This window comes from Lagenorhynchus albirostris, chromosome 16 (assembly GCF_949774975.1).
Source record: "Lagenorhynchus albirostris chromosome 16, mLagAlb1.1, whole genome shotgun sequence".
Classification (NCBI taxonomy): Eukaryota; Metazoa; Chordata; class Mammalia; order Artiodactyla; family Delphinidae; genus Lagenorhynchus; species Lagenorhynchus albirostris.
The window spans coordinates 69276367-69291013 of NC_083110.1; the positions used below are offsets into that span (position 1 = coordinate 69276367).

General features: G+C 34.1%; 1 protein-coding gene across 1 annotated transcript in view; it reads left to right on the forward strand.

Moving 5' to 3' along the window:
* The window catches only part of ATRNL1 (attractin like 1), a 679297-nt gene that overhangs the window by 226141 nt on the left and 438509 nt on the right, over nucleotides 1-14647 (forward strand). The window lies entirely within an intron of this gene.

Here is a 14647-nt window from a genome sequence, read left to right on the forward strand (position 1 = left end):
CCTTTCCACTGATTTTGTTTTCTAGTTCATCAGTTTTAGGTTTTGTCTTTAGTAATGTCCTTCTCTTTTATAGTTTATAATTGTTGTTTTGCCTACATTTGATATGTTTTCTTATTAATATTATTTTCTACATAGTTTATGGTTCAATTTTTATATTCTTTTTGTATTTTATGTAAGAATTTTCTTAATTTCAATTAAGTAAATCTTATTAAAACCATCTTTTAATTATGTTTTCTAATTTTCTTGAGAATGCGGCATAAAAAGATTCCAAAACCTACTAAGGTATTTTTTAGCCTGTGGGACATTTGACAGTGTTTGGAGGCATTTTTATGTATCACAAGTAGGAGTGGTTTGTGGGTCCTATGGACTTCCAGTGGGTAGAGGGTGTTATATATTCTACAATGCACATGAGAGCTCCTTAGAACAAAGAATTATCGGACCCAAAATTTCAACATTGTGGGGGCTGAGAAATCCTGATTTAGAGGTTTAATCAGATACAGATATGATTTTGGAGGAAACACTATTTCACAGGTGGGTTTGTGTTCTTCATGGAGCAGAAGTAAGTAATGCCTGCAAGTCTCTCTTTTTATGTTCTTAGCAGAGACTGATGCGCAATGTTAGATTGTAGTTGATTAAGAGTTGTAAGCTGGTATTCTAACTCCTTTATTTCTTGATTGAAAAACTTCTGTAAAATCAAATTTCCTCATGCGAGGTATTTGCTTTCTCATTGGTACAGTCATATAGGAAAGGCATGATAAATGCTTTGCTTTTTTTACTTACTGGTTTTCAAAATAAAGAACTGTTTGCTTAATATCTTTCCAAGGTGACAACTAGATTTGTTGTAAATTTATGGACACAAACATATTTAATATGTTTCAATCCACTTGCAATTATTTTCTTTACTGATGTTTATATTATCTATTTTCTATGTCTTTTAATTGATCCTTGTTGTCTATATTTTCCACATTCATTTTGTTTTACTTCTCTCAAACATCCTGGATTTTATGGAGACATATTTTTGTCTGATTTCTTAAAATTAGATATTCTTAATTGATTCTTCTTGAATCTTTAGTGTTTCTTGTGTCCCAAAGGAGTAACTAGTTACAATTATGGACACAAGTAAATTACATTCCATTTTTTTAGGAATAATAAATATACTAATATTTAAGCCTTTTATATTTGAGACTAAGCTGATTTTTCTTTAGATCAGTGCTATCCAAAATAAATATAATGTAAGCCACATGTGGAATTAAAATTTTTCTACTAGCTACATCACAAAAATTAAACAGGTGAAATCATTTTGAATAATATATTCTATTTAATTCAGCATACCTAAAATGTTATTTTAATATGTCACAGTATAAAAAATCATCAATGACCTATCTTTTTTTTTTAGTTTTTCTTCTAGGTGTTTGAAATACAGTTTGTATGCTATACTAATGGCAGTCCCAATTCAAATCAGTCACATTTAAGTTACTCAGTAGGCACGTGTGAATAGTGGCTACCATATTGGACAGCTCATTTATTATATAGGACTCTCACCCTCTTTTAAAAATGGTAAAACGATAGTCATGAAGCACTAGATGGCAGTCTTGTCATTTGTTATGAGACCTTTAAAGTTTAATAACATTTAAAAGAAATGGTGTTAAAAAAAAGAGAAAAGGTCAGTAGTTCTTGTAATAGTGTTAATGGAAACGATTCTGATTTTAAAGATTGGAGTGAAATTTAAAATGCAGGTCCACACTGTAACTTGAAGCAATTGAGTGCAATGTGGTGTTAATTTAATTGAATGTAATACTTCAGCAGTTATATCCTATAGACAGTCATAGTAGTTTTTTAAACTTCAATTTAAAACCCCAAACCAAATGTATTAGATAGTTATCATGCATCACATGGAATAAAAAGAGTTTCTAGCAATGATATCAAATTTGATTGACCCTTGTAAACATTGAAGTACTCCTCTTGGCAAATATGAAAAGTAGTAACCACAAAGTAGTATAGTTTCTTTTTTTCTTAAATGCTTTTTAAAAAATTATAACAACAATTATAATGAAGAAAACCTTAAACACAAGATGAAAGACTCGACTATGAAAATGTTATATAGAGGGTATATTTCAATGAGTAGAATCAGAGTACGGAAAGTCACTTACTGAAATCATCTACTTTTTGCTCCTACTATGTGTAATGTCCACACTGTCAATTGTATTTCAGTATATTTCCAAGTAATCTAACATATTTGGGTTTTTTTCTCCTTTTACTCTGAACAATTACTATTTTACTTGATTTTCTCCTATTGCTGTGTAGAGTTCAGTGTGCAATTTTGTGATGAAAATAATACACTGCCTCTTTTAAGAGTAAGGAATTTAATTACTACTTTTATATTCAGTGTTCACCTCTACCACTCATTACATCTTACCTTAGATTATATTACTAAAAATCAAAATACTGATCTATTCATCTCACTGTAAACCCTTTAATTATTATTGATTTATTTAATTAATGTTTGTCTTGGACTGAAGGACATTATTTATAAGCATATTATTTATTGAATTTGATTTTTTTCTTTTGTTTGATAAAAGAGAGATAATATTTCTAATAAGTGTTATTATAGCTGTAAATTAAAATAACAAATATCAGTCTCAATTTTATTACTTAAAATTAAAACTTGAATTAACCTTATGTTTAGTTTAACTATTCTAAAAGGTTCTCCCCTTTTAAATGAAATATACTGTACTTTAATGGTTTATGTGACTTTTTAACTAATAAATATAAATAGCAATTTAAATAGGGTCTGGCTGGTCCATCTGCAAATAGAGCAGAAGTGACCTTGATCAACACAGAAAATCTAAATTTTTATATTTCACAAATTGAAGACGTGATGGATTGAAAATTATCTGACAAAACATAAATGAATCACATGGTTGACATTTTAATCTTATTCTTTGATTCATGTGTTCTTATTACATTTTATGAAGCTTATATTCTAGTGTTTTAAAATGTTTATTTCAGAATTATTTAATATTTTAGCATATTACAAAATGAAGGACAATACAGCACAATTATGAAAAAGTTAAAAATAACTGAGAGAGGGACTTCCCTGGTGGTCCAGTCGTTAAGACTCTGCACTTCCACTTCAGGGGGCACAGGTTCAATCCCTGGTCTGGGAACTAAGCCAAAAAAAAAAAAAATAGCTGAGAGAAAAAAAATTGCTACTGAATTAACCTAGAAGAGAGATGAAAATTTATTTGACTGTATACTTATAATAAAAGTGTTATATTATTCTGGTTGTGTAAATAACATAACACACTGTAAAAATAATTAAATAAAACAAAAGAAAGTTTAATGAGGAAAACAAAAATGTCTGAAAACCTCCCACCAGGACTCCCAAGTGGAGCTGTGCTGTCTGTGCCCTCTGCAAAGGTGCCCAGCTGTGAGGCAGAGTGGCAGCTCATCTCCTGAACATACTTTTCTCGCTTTATCTGTCTTGAGCAAGGGTTGATAGCTCCTTATTTGTATGAAGATGTTGAATGTGCTTTTCTTTTCTTTTTTTTTACTTGTGAATTTGTTTTTATTTTTATTGGGCTATAGGGGATGGGTTGGGAAATATCTCTGCAAGTTATGCCGTACTAGGGAAATGTCCATTCTCATTTCCCTGGGGTAGCTTTCCGAGCTTTTTCTTTTTCTTGGAGCTGCTGCTCTTGCTGGCAGCAGCCTCTTCAGGTCCACTGCTGAGTGGCTCCTCCTTGGAAGAGAATTGCCTCTTTTTCTTGGGAAATGCTGAATGCATGTCTTTCTAAATAACTTATGTCCTGAGAACGATTTTACATAAAAGGAGTAATAGCATATATAATATTCCTATTGTGAACAACTTTTTTCCACAGATATATAGCTCATTATTTAGGATCATTTATTAAATAAAACTGGAAAACCACCTGATTTTAAAATAGTGATAATACTAGTTAAACTTTATTGAGCACTTATTGTACCAGGCTATTTTAAGCTTTTTACATTTATTAGCTTGTTTAATCCTCAAATGAGAAGGGTATGGTTATTTTTTTTCATCTTTATTGGAGTATAATTGCTTTACAATGTTGTGTTAGTTTCTGCGCTACAACAAAGTGAATCGGCTATATGTATACATATATTCCCGTATACCCTCCCTCGTGAGCCTCCCTCCCACCCTCCCTATCCCACCCCTCTAGGTCATCACAAAGCATCGAGTTGATCATCCTCTGCTATGCAATAGCTTCCCACTAGCCATCCATTTTACATTTGGTAGCGTATATATGTCAGTGCTACTCTCTCACTTCGTCCCAGCTTCCCTTCCCCACGCTCTGCATCCTCAAGTCCGTTCTCTATGTCTGCGTCTTTATTCCTACCTTGCCACTAGGTTCATCAGTACCGTTTTTTAGATTCCATATATATGCGTTAGCATATGGTATTTGTTTTTCTCTTTCTGACTTACTTCACTCTATGACAGGCTCCAGGTCCATCCATCTCATTTCAGATAACTCAATTTCATTCCTTTTTATAGCTGAGTAATATTCCATTGTATATATGTGCCACATCTTCTTTATCCATTCATCTGTCAATGGACATTTAGGTTGCTTCCATGTCCTGGCTATTGTAAATAGTGCTGCAGTGAACATTGTGGTACATGACTCTTTTTGAATTATGGTTTTTTTCACGGTACTTGCCCAGTAGTGGGATTGCTGGGTCATATGGTAGTTCTATTTTTAGTTTTTTAAGGTATGCTTATTATTGCCATTGTTTTAATTTGAGGGAAAAGAGGCAGAGAAAGTTTAATTCATTGGTATAAGATCACACGGCTAGGAAATGTCAAAGCCAGTTTCAATCCAGGCAGCCTGGGTCTATACCCACCTCTGGATCTATACCACTCACTCTCAACCACAGGTAATAAAACTAGAGCAACAAAAATTCGCAGTATACTTAACCTAGAGTTGTTTTTATATGAATAAGGTAAAAACATCATGTTAAAGGAAATGAAAACAGGGACTAAATAATTAAAAATTTAAACTATTTTCTCAAATGAAGTCTTCATATGAAAATATGCTTACAAAAATTGATATATAAATTTAATGCAGTTCTAATTAGAATTCATTCAGTTCAATTTTTTTTTTTTTTTTTTTTTCCGATACGCGGGCCTCTCACTGCTGTGGCCCCTCCCGCTGCGGAGCACAGGCTCCGGACTCACAGGCTCAGCGGCCCTGGCTCACAGGCCCAGCCGCTCTGCGGCACGCGGGATCCTCCCGGACCGGGGCACGAACCCATGTCCCCTGCATCGGCAGGCGAACTCTCAACCACTGCGCCACCAGGGAAGCCCTCAGTTCAATTTTTTGAAGAGTATGCATGGAATAAATTATCTTAAAGTTTATTTTATATGCTGCAATTTTAGAATATTCAGTAAAATTGTGAAAAGGAATATTAGTGAGAAACTCCCACCTGATATTCATACCTAGGGTAACTCTAACTGTACTGGTTCCTATTCTGGTATAGGAATCAATTAACAAAACGGAGTTCAGGATTAGATTCCTGAACATTTGGGAATTTATATGGCAGTCATTGTATTTTTATAAAAGTTCTTAATGACTTAATCTGCTTGTTCTAAAATATCCCAGACTTTACCTTAGATTGTGGCTTTTGTATTTACTATTTTTCTGCCTCAAATACTCCATCTCTAACTAATAGTCAACTCTTACCTAAAATAGAGTCCCTTAGGTATTACAATAACTTTTTTTTTCCATCCTAATGCACTGAAATGAAATTATCTCACTTGTTTGTTAACTTGAATGTGGGTTTTCTTTACTCATTAGAAAGAAAATCTGTGAACCCAAGACCTCCTGTTGTTGGAACCTATACTTAGAAAAGCCTGTGGCTCCTAGGAAGGCTTTCAGTAAATATATACTGGAGTACACATGTAAATTATTAACAAATGAATGAATACACATGTATTGTGGCTGTATGGGCAAGTATTTTTATTGATAGGGTGTTTGACCAAAAATGTTTGGAGATCATGTTATAGGTTATCAAGTAAAAGTTGCTTTACATTATTTTTTAATTTATTTACATAAAGTAGTACAGCTTTAAGCACCAGCCATTGATTTAAATACAAATGAGTTTCAATCTTTGTTTTTCTACTTAGCCTGTGGAACATTTGCTACAAATAAAATTTAAGCAGTTTTCCATATGTCATTGCAGAATAATGGAAAGTTTAGCTACTTGGAGATACTATGAAGCAAAGGAAGGTGGCTTCTGAAGAGATCATGGTATATTATGTGAAAACCCGTAAATTAGAGTCATTGACATAGAGGCATTGGTGATCATGGTCCATCCTCTTTTATTCATTGATGAAAAAAGTAAGACTCCATGGGTTGAAGTGTATATCCTAGGCCACACAATGAGTCATTCAGAGTGTGGTTAATCACAAAGGTTCTGTGCTTTTTCTGTGATATTATATCTAGCAAGTGTTCCACTTGCAAAATTCCTGCAACAGATTTCGCCTTTGCAATTATTCTAAATGTTTCAAGTTCAATAGAAATTCTTAATTAATAATTGTAAGCATGGATAGTAGTGTTCAGCAAGCAAGGAAATACTGTATTTATTGAATATTTATTATGTGAAAAACAATTTAATATTATCATTTAAAATGCACAAGGATGACATATTTTTTTCTCCTTAATTTTTACTTACTTAAGAATTATAAATGTCATGAAGAACCTAGGGGTAAGACAGGAATAAAGACACAGACCTACTAAAGAACGGACTTGAGGATATGGGGAGGGGGAAGGATGAGCTGTGACAAAGCGAGAGAGCGGCATGGACATATATACACTACCAAACGTAAAATAGATAGCTCGTGGGAAGCAGCCGCATAGCACAGGGAGATCAGCTCGGTGCTTTGTGACCGCCTGGAGGGGTGGGATGGGGGGGGGTGGGAGGGAGGGAGACGCAAGAGGAAAGAGATATGGGAACATATGTATATGTATAACTGATTCACTTTGTTATAAAGCAGAAACTAACACACCATTGTAAAGCAATTATACCCCAATAAAGATGTTTAAAAAAATAAATAAAGTTCTTAATCATAAAAAAAAAGAATTATACTGTTAGTGCTTGGAGAGACTGTCAGTTATTGGAATTGACTCACTTTTGTTTATTCATTCAACATATGTTTATTGACTGACTACTTTGTTGGACTCTGGGGATATTACAGAGAACAAAACATGTTCTGATCCATTGAAGCTTATAAAGTTGTAGGGAAGATAGATATTGAACTCGTTATATAGTTACCTAGATATGATTGTCATAAGAACTCTGAATGAGAATTATAGATGCTTTGGGACTATATTACAAGAGATTACAAGAGAGCTTGACCTAATTTGTGGACCCGGGAGTAGAAGTGGGTGAAGCAAGAGAATAATGAAGCTTTGATGTGAAAGATGACTTGGTTAGTGGAGTGGTGATGGTGTGAGTATGGGAAGGAGTAGAATCAGCGGGGGCAGCTTGCACAAAGGTCAATGGCTGGAAAGAACATGGCATATGATATACTAATACTTTAACACACACAACTAGGTGAAGGGGGGTTAGGGGATGAGGTGTGTGAGATATGCAGGATCAAATCATGTAGCACTTTATAGGACATGTAAGGACTTAAGAAAAATCTTAAGAAAAAAGAGAAGCCATTGAAGGATGTTAAGAGGAGAGTTAAATGTTAAATTTTAATTTTAAAATAATCAGGCTGCTTGCAGTATGTCAAACAGCTCGGTGAGGGCAATAGAGCATGAAAGGATCATTTTAGTTCATTTTCTGAGGCATTGTTCCTGCAGCTACGTTTTATTTATCATTTATTTATTTATTTTATGAAAGTCTTTTTGATTAACTGTTATTATCCTTTAACCGTGTTCACAAACCTCCAAGTCTACTAAAAAAAAATATCACTATAACAATTAACTTTTTTTTTTAAATCTTTATTGGAGTATAATTGCTTTACAATGGTGTGTTAGTTCCTGCTTTATAACAAAGTGAGTCAGTTATACATATACATATACATATACATATATACATAAGATATGTACATATCTTCCCTCTTGTGTCTCCCTCCCTCCCACCCTCCCTATCCCACCCCTCTAGGTGGTCACAAAGCACCGAGCTGATCTCCCTGTGCTATGTGGCTGCTTCCCACTAGCTATCTGTTTTACGTTTGGTAGTGTATATATATCCATGCCACTCTCTTACTTTGTCACAGCTTACCCTCCCCCTCCCCATATCCTCAAGTCCATTCTCTAGTAGGTCTGTGTGTTTATTCCTGTCTTACCCCTAGGTTCTTCATGACATATTTTCCCCTTAAATTCCATATATATGTGTTAGTGTACAGTATTTGTCTTTCTCTTTCTTACTTCACTCTGTATGACAGACTCTAGGTCCATCCACCTCATTACAAATAGCTCAATTTTGTTTCTTTTTATGGCTGAGTAATATTCCATTGTATATATGTGCCACATGTTCTTTATCCATTCATCCGATGATGGACACTTAGGTTGTTTCCACCTCCTGGCTATTGTAAATAGAGCCTGCAGCTACATTTTAAATATGACTGTGATATATTTACACTGTGAGTATACTTGAACTTATATTAGCATAAGTTTTATCATTTAATAAACAATTGTCTAAGTTGGCAAATGCATGTACTTATACATATGCCATTGTTTAAAACATATTTGAATTCTTGATGTTGTTGTCAAAGTCTGTATGCATCCTTTTCACACCCCTCAGGATGGCTGAATACATGATCATGAACTCATATATTTATGAACAAATATAAAACTATATAAATACACATATGAGAATCTGTTTGACTTTTGAAATCTTTTAGAATTAATTCAGAGCCAATATAGTGAATAATGAAAGTAAAATAATATTTATTGAATGCCTTTGTTTTGTGAGACAGTCAAGCCCAATACATACTAACACAATTATGTTTAACCCACAGAGCAATCCTATGAGGTAGGCAATTTTATCCTCATTGTACCATTGAATCTCACTGAGATTAATTAACCTACATATGATAACCCAGTTGGTAAATGGGAGATTACAGTTGAGTTCTCCTTAAATACTGTGCATAATGCTAAATTAAAAGTAAAATACAGGGCTTCCCTGGTGGCGCAGTGGTTGGGAGTCTGCCTGCCGATGCAGGGGACACGGGTTCGTGCCCCGGACCGGGAAGATCCCACATGCCATGGAGCAGCTAGGCCCGTGAGCCATGGCTGCTGAGCCTGCACGTCCAGAGCCTGTGCTCCGCAACGGGAGAGGCCACAACAGTGAGAGGCCCGCGTACAGCAAAAACAAAAAAACAAACAAACAAACAAAAAAAAGTAAAATACAGTATTCACTGGTAAAAAAGCAAATCATTAGGCCTTAGTTCCTTCCTCAAAATATTCAAATTAAGAATTTCTGAAATTTGTATGAACAGTGCATTGATACAGCATACACAAGTCAAGGTTGATTTCACTCACTTGTGATCCTGGCATGTTTGCCTTCTTAGACCTCAGATATATCGATAGTTCCAATATGTTTGATGGTTTTTATCACTGGTTACTATTTTCTTAAAAATGCATTATTTTATATAGCTTTCGTTAAAAGAGTAAAACAAATACTCACCATTTGCTCTTCATCACCCCCATATGTAATGTACTCAGAAACTTTCTTCATAGTTCAAGTTCTCTTTCAAAATGTCTTTCCTATGTATAAATTTTTAGTCATCACTTTGCAATTAATCATTAGTTTGCTGTAATATCTGACCTTTTAAAACATTTTGTGCATGTTAAAATCTTTTCTCATGATGTTTTATTTGCTTAAACTCCTTTTTTTTTTTTTGCGGTACGCGGGCCTCTCACTGTTGTGGCCTCTCCTGTTGCGGAGCACAGGCTCCGGATGCTCAGGCTCAGCGGCCATGGCTCACGGGCCTAGCCGCTCCGCAGCATGTGGGATCTTCCCGGACCGGGGCACGAACCCATGTCCCCTGCATCGGCAGGCAGACTCTCAACCACTGTGCCACCAGGGAAGCCCTAAACTCCTTTTAACATGCTGTCTGTGTCTTATTCATGAGCTTGATTTTGTATATAATTTGTTATTAATTCTTTGTGGTGAATAGCAGCCACTTTTTTTTTTTTTTGCTCCTGGACTGCTAGTCCAGTATTGACTGAACTACCTAAAAAAGTCTGCTGTTGCATATTGGAACTTCACCCTTGGTTTGCTCTAGCCAGAGAAGACTAGGCAGAGAGACTAATTATTTTACATGTTTTTATTTGTCTATACCTAAGAAATAAGTGAATTAGGAATTAGATATGCCATTTCTGGAAAGATATACAACCATATAAATCTAATTTCTTAACATGTAAGTGTAAGTCATGTGAAAAACACATTAAAGATCAAGGATCAAAAGAAAAAAGTTCTCTGAACACTTCTTTTAACAAATTTCCCCCGTTTTGGCCCCAGTTATGGAAGTAATGTGTGTTTCATTCTAGAAAAGAAATAGACAAAAAGACAAATTAAAAATCACTGAAATTCTTCTATCCAGAGAAAATTATTGGTAACATTGTATCCGATACTTTCCCAGTCTTTTGTCTATGTAATGACACTGTGGTAGGCTGAATAATGGCCTCCCCCTCCAAAGAAGTCCACGTCCTAATTCCTGAAACTTGTGAATATATTACCATAAATGGTAAAAGGGGATTTGCAGATATGATTCAGTTAAAGATTTTGAGATGAGATTTTCCTGGATTATTCTGGTGGACCCAGTATAATTACATGCATTCTTCTGAAAGGGTACAGAGGGAGATTTGACTACAGTAGTGGGAACTGTGATGATGGAAGGAAGAGGTTGGAAAGAGAGGAAGGAAGGGGTCATGAGCTAAAGAATGAGAGGTCTTCAGAAGCTGGAAGAGGCAGGAAGTGGATTCTTTTTGAATATCCTCCAGAAGGAACCACCCCTAACACTGGTTTTACCCTGTAAGACTCATTTGGGTTTCAGACCTACAGAACTATAAGAGAATAAATTCATGTTCCTTTAAGCCACTAAGTTTCTGGTAATTTGTAACAGCAGCAATAAGAAGCTAATATACACTTTTAGTGTATTTCTTTCTTTTCCAAACATGGCATGACAAAGGAAATATTTCTCAGAATTATTTTTCTTTAATTTGTCCTTAATATCTTTAGGTATGTCATCTGTTCTCTTGTAACTACCAGCATATCATACCTTTAAATTAATTTTATTCATTGTTTTTTTTCCATATTGGCAGTTTTAAAATCAAATAAAAATTATCTTATTTTTGACATGAAATCTATCCTCAACAAATTTTTATTCACCTTGCATAATTGAGACTTTATGTCTGTTGATTATCAACTCCTGTTTTTCCCCTCCTCTCAGCCCATGGCAAACATCTTGCTACTCTCTAATTTTATGGGCTTGACTATTTTAGATACCTCATATAAGTAGAATTATGCAGTATTTGTCCTTCTGTGACTGTTTTATTTCACTGAGCTCCAGCAATATCATTCTGGGTGTTTATCCAAAAGAGTTGAAATCAGGATCTTGAAGAGATAATAGCATTACAGTGTTCATTGCCACACTGTTTAATAGAGTCAAGATGTAGAAATAGCTTAAATGTTCATTGACGGTTGAATGGAAATCCTGTAATATATGACATGAATGAAACTTGAGGACATATAGGCAGCTTTTTTAAAAGCTGTTTTAAAATTTTCCATGTGAAATAATTTCAGATTTACAAAAAATGTGCACATTTTTTTTTATGACTTTGACCCTTGGAAAGTATTGGACAGTTATTTTATAGAATATCCCTCAATTTGGTTTTGTCTGATGTTTTTTCATGATGAAATTCAGGTTATGCATTTTTAGTAAGGATACCACAGAAGTGATGTGTGTTTTTTCTCAGTGCATCCTGTCGGGAAGCATATGATATCAATTTGTTCCATTATTGGTGTTGTTGTCTTTGGTCGCTTGTTAATGCACAATGTCTACCAGTTTTTCCACTCTAAAGTTACTGTTTTTATTGTATTTAGTGAGTGTATTATGGGGAAATTCTTTGAAATTGTGTAAATGTCCTATTTCTCACCATACTATCACCCACTATTTTTACCATACATTGATGTTCTTGCCAAATGGTGATTTTCTATTCTGTTATTTCTTCTGTTTCCTCTACATTTATTAACTATAAGGAAGAGCTGTCTCTTCTCCTTCATTTATTTGTTTATTCACTTATTTGTATTTATCAGTACGGACCCATGGAGATACACACACACACATATTGTGGCTTATGATACATTGCTATTGTTATTTATTTTACAGCTGAAATTGCTCTAGATTTGGCCATCGGGAACTCCCTCAAATTGTCTCCTCTGTTGTTTTGGCAAGACTCTATCATCCTCTGAGTACTTCCTTATTTTCTGACACTATAAGAAATTTCAGACTCATATTGTACTTTCCAGCCCTAGCCCTGTAATCAACCATTTTTCCAAGAAGCCATGGTTCCTTATATTGGAGAATGGTGTTTAGAAAGAAGAACCTGGGAGCTAAGTATGCTCATTGGTTCTGGGGCATTAATATTTCTTTCCTTTAAAAAATGTTATTATTTTTTAAATTAAACCACCAAGTATATTATTACTCTCTTTTTGAAACTCTACTATCTTGCTTTAACAGAAACTTGTATCCTGAAACGTGACTCTTCTCTAGGGGAAGTGTTGACTGTTTTTTCTTTCCCAGTGTCGACCCCTTAGAATCTAGACATAGAAATAGTATCAACCTTTCTTCCTTTGAGTTTGACAAATAACCGCTTTTCTTTACTCACTGCAAAATTTCATCTCCTTTGAAGCAATATTTTACCTCTCCTTGTTGCTGCCTTGCACTGAAATCTTGTGCGGCGCATTTAATCTTCTATCCGTTTAATACTTTTTCACCTGCCTGTTATCTCTCTTGACATCATTCTTGATTTCAATTTCTGCGTGTACTTTAATTATGCATTAATTACGTTGTGTTCAAGTTCCAAGAAGGCTTATAGGACTCGAATACTCTGTACTCTCAGGATAGCTTTATTATAAGCAGAGGATATACATTGAAAGTGGTCTGGAGATCTTAGATGTTAGGGCTGACTATATAGTTATAGCAATTAAGGTGGTGTGGGTTTTTTGTGTTAAAATAGCCCCCAAATAAGAACTGTATATTTTTATATTTTTTATATTTTATATTTTTATATTTTTTATATTTTATATAAAATATATATATTTTATATATACTTATATTTTTATATTATGTCTGGCCACATACTGAAATTTTTTATTATTTTAGTAGCTTTTTAGTTGTGTTACATTTCTTTGTCAACAATCTGATTTTAGACATAAGAAAGTTAACTTTGTTTTCTTCTTTTATTCTAACTTGAAATCTGTCATCTGTTCACTGACAGACCTTTTTGCTATGCTATTTCCATATCTGTATTTGTCTCTTAGTTGTAGTATTTGTATAAATAATTTTTTTTCAGGATGAGTATGTAGATCTTATATTTTAGGGCATTTGCTTATGTGGAGTTATCATTATGTTGTTTTTCTATGTAGACAGGATGGTTGAGTATATATATTTCATAAAATATTGCTTCAGTTTCTTGACTTTTGACATGTTGTTATTCAAGATCACCTAGCATCTTGCCTAATCTTGCTTTCTAAATAACTAATTTGTTTGTATGAATATATGTGTGTGTGTGTGTGCGCACACACGCATGTGTGCACATGCCCATATGGATATGCCTGGATGTCTATTTTTTTAATAACAACTTTATTGAGATATAATTCATATACCTAAAGTCTCACTCTTTTAAAGTGTACATTCAGTGATTTTTTTAGTATATTCACAAGGTTGTGCAGACATCACCACTATCTAATTTATAGCATTTTCCTCACTCCTAAGAGAAACCCAGTACATATTATCAGTCACTCCTCATTCTCCTTTCCCCTAGCCTTGGGCAACCTTTTTTCTCTCTTTAAAGATTTGTCTACTCTGAAATATCGTATAAATGATATCATGGAATATGTAGATTTTGTGATGGCTTCTTTTATTTATCATAATGTTTTCAAGGTTCATCCATGTTATAGCAGGTATCAGTACTTCATTCTTCTTTATGGCCAAATAATATCTTTTTATCTTTTATGCAGGGCATTTCCTTTTAACATTTAGGTTTGAATCTTCAACAGATTTTTTATCATATATTTAACATATATGTGCTCCTTTCAATTTGTTATGATTGTCTGCTTTTAACAACACTTTCCCTGCATATGTTGAAAATTTGTATGTCTGATATTCCTCTTCAGTGATTTTCATCTCTGTTCTATTCTGGGAGGCTTTTTCAGATTTGACCTACATGAACTGGTTCAGAATTATGTTTTAATTCCTTTATTTTCTGATCCTTTATTTTCTGATCCATAAAAGGTGGCAGTTTAACATTATGAGTGATACTTCACTCACAACATGTGAAGCTATTCATGACCTATAACATTTAAATGTTTCACCTTGGTTTCAGTATTATTATACATGGACAAAATTTAAAAATGTTTACCACTGAAT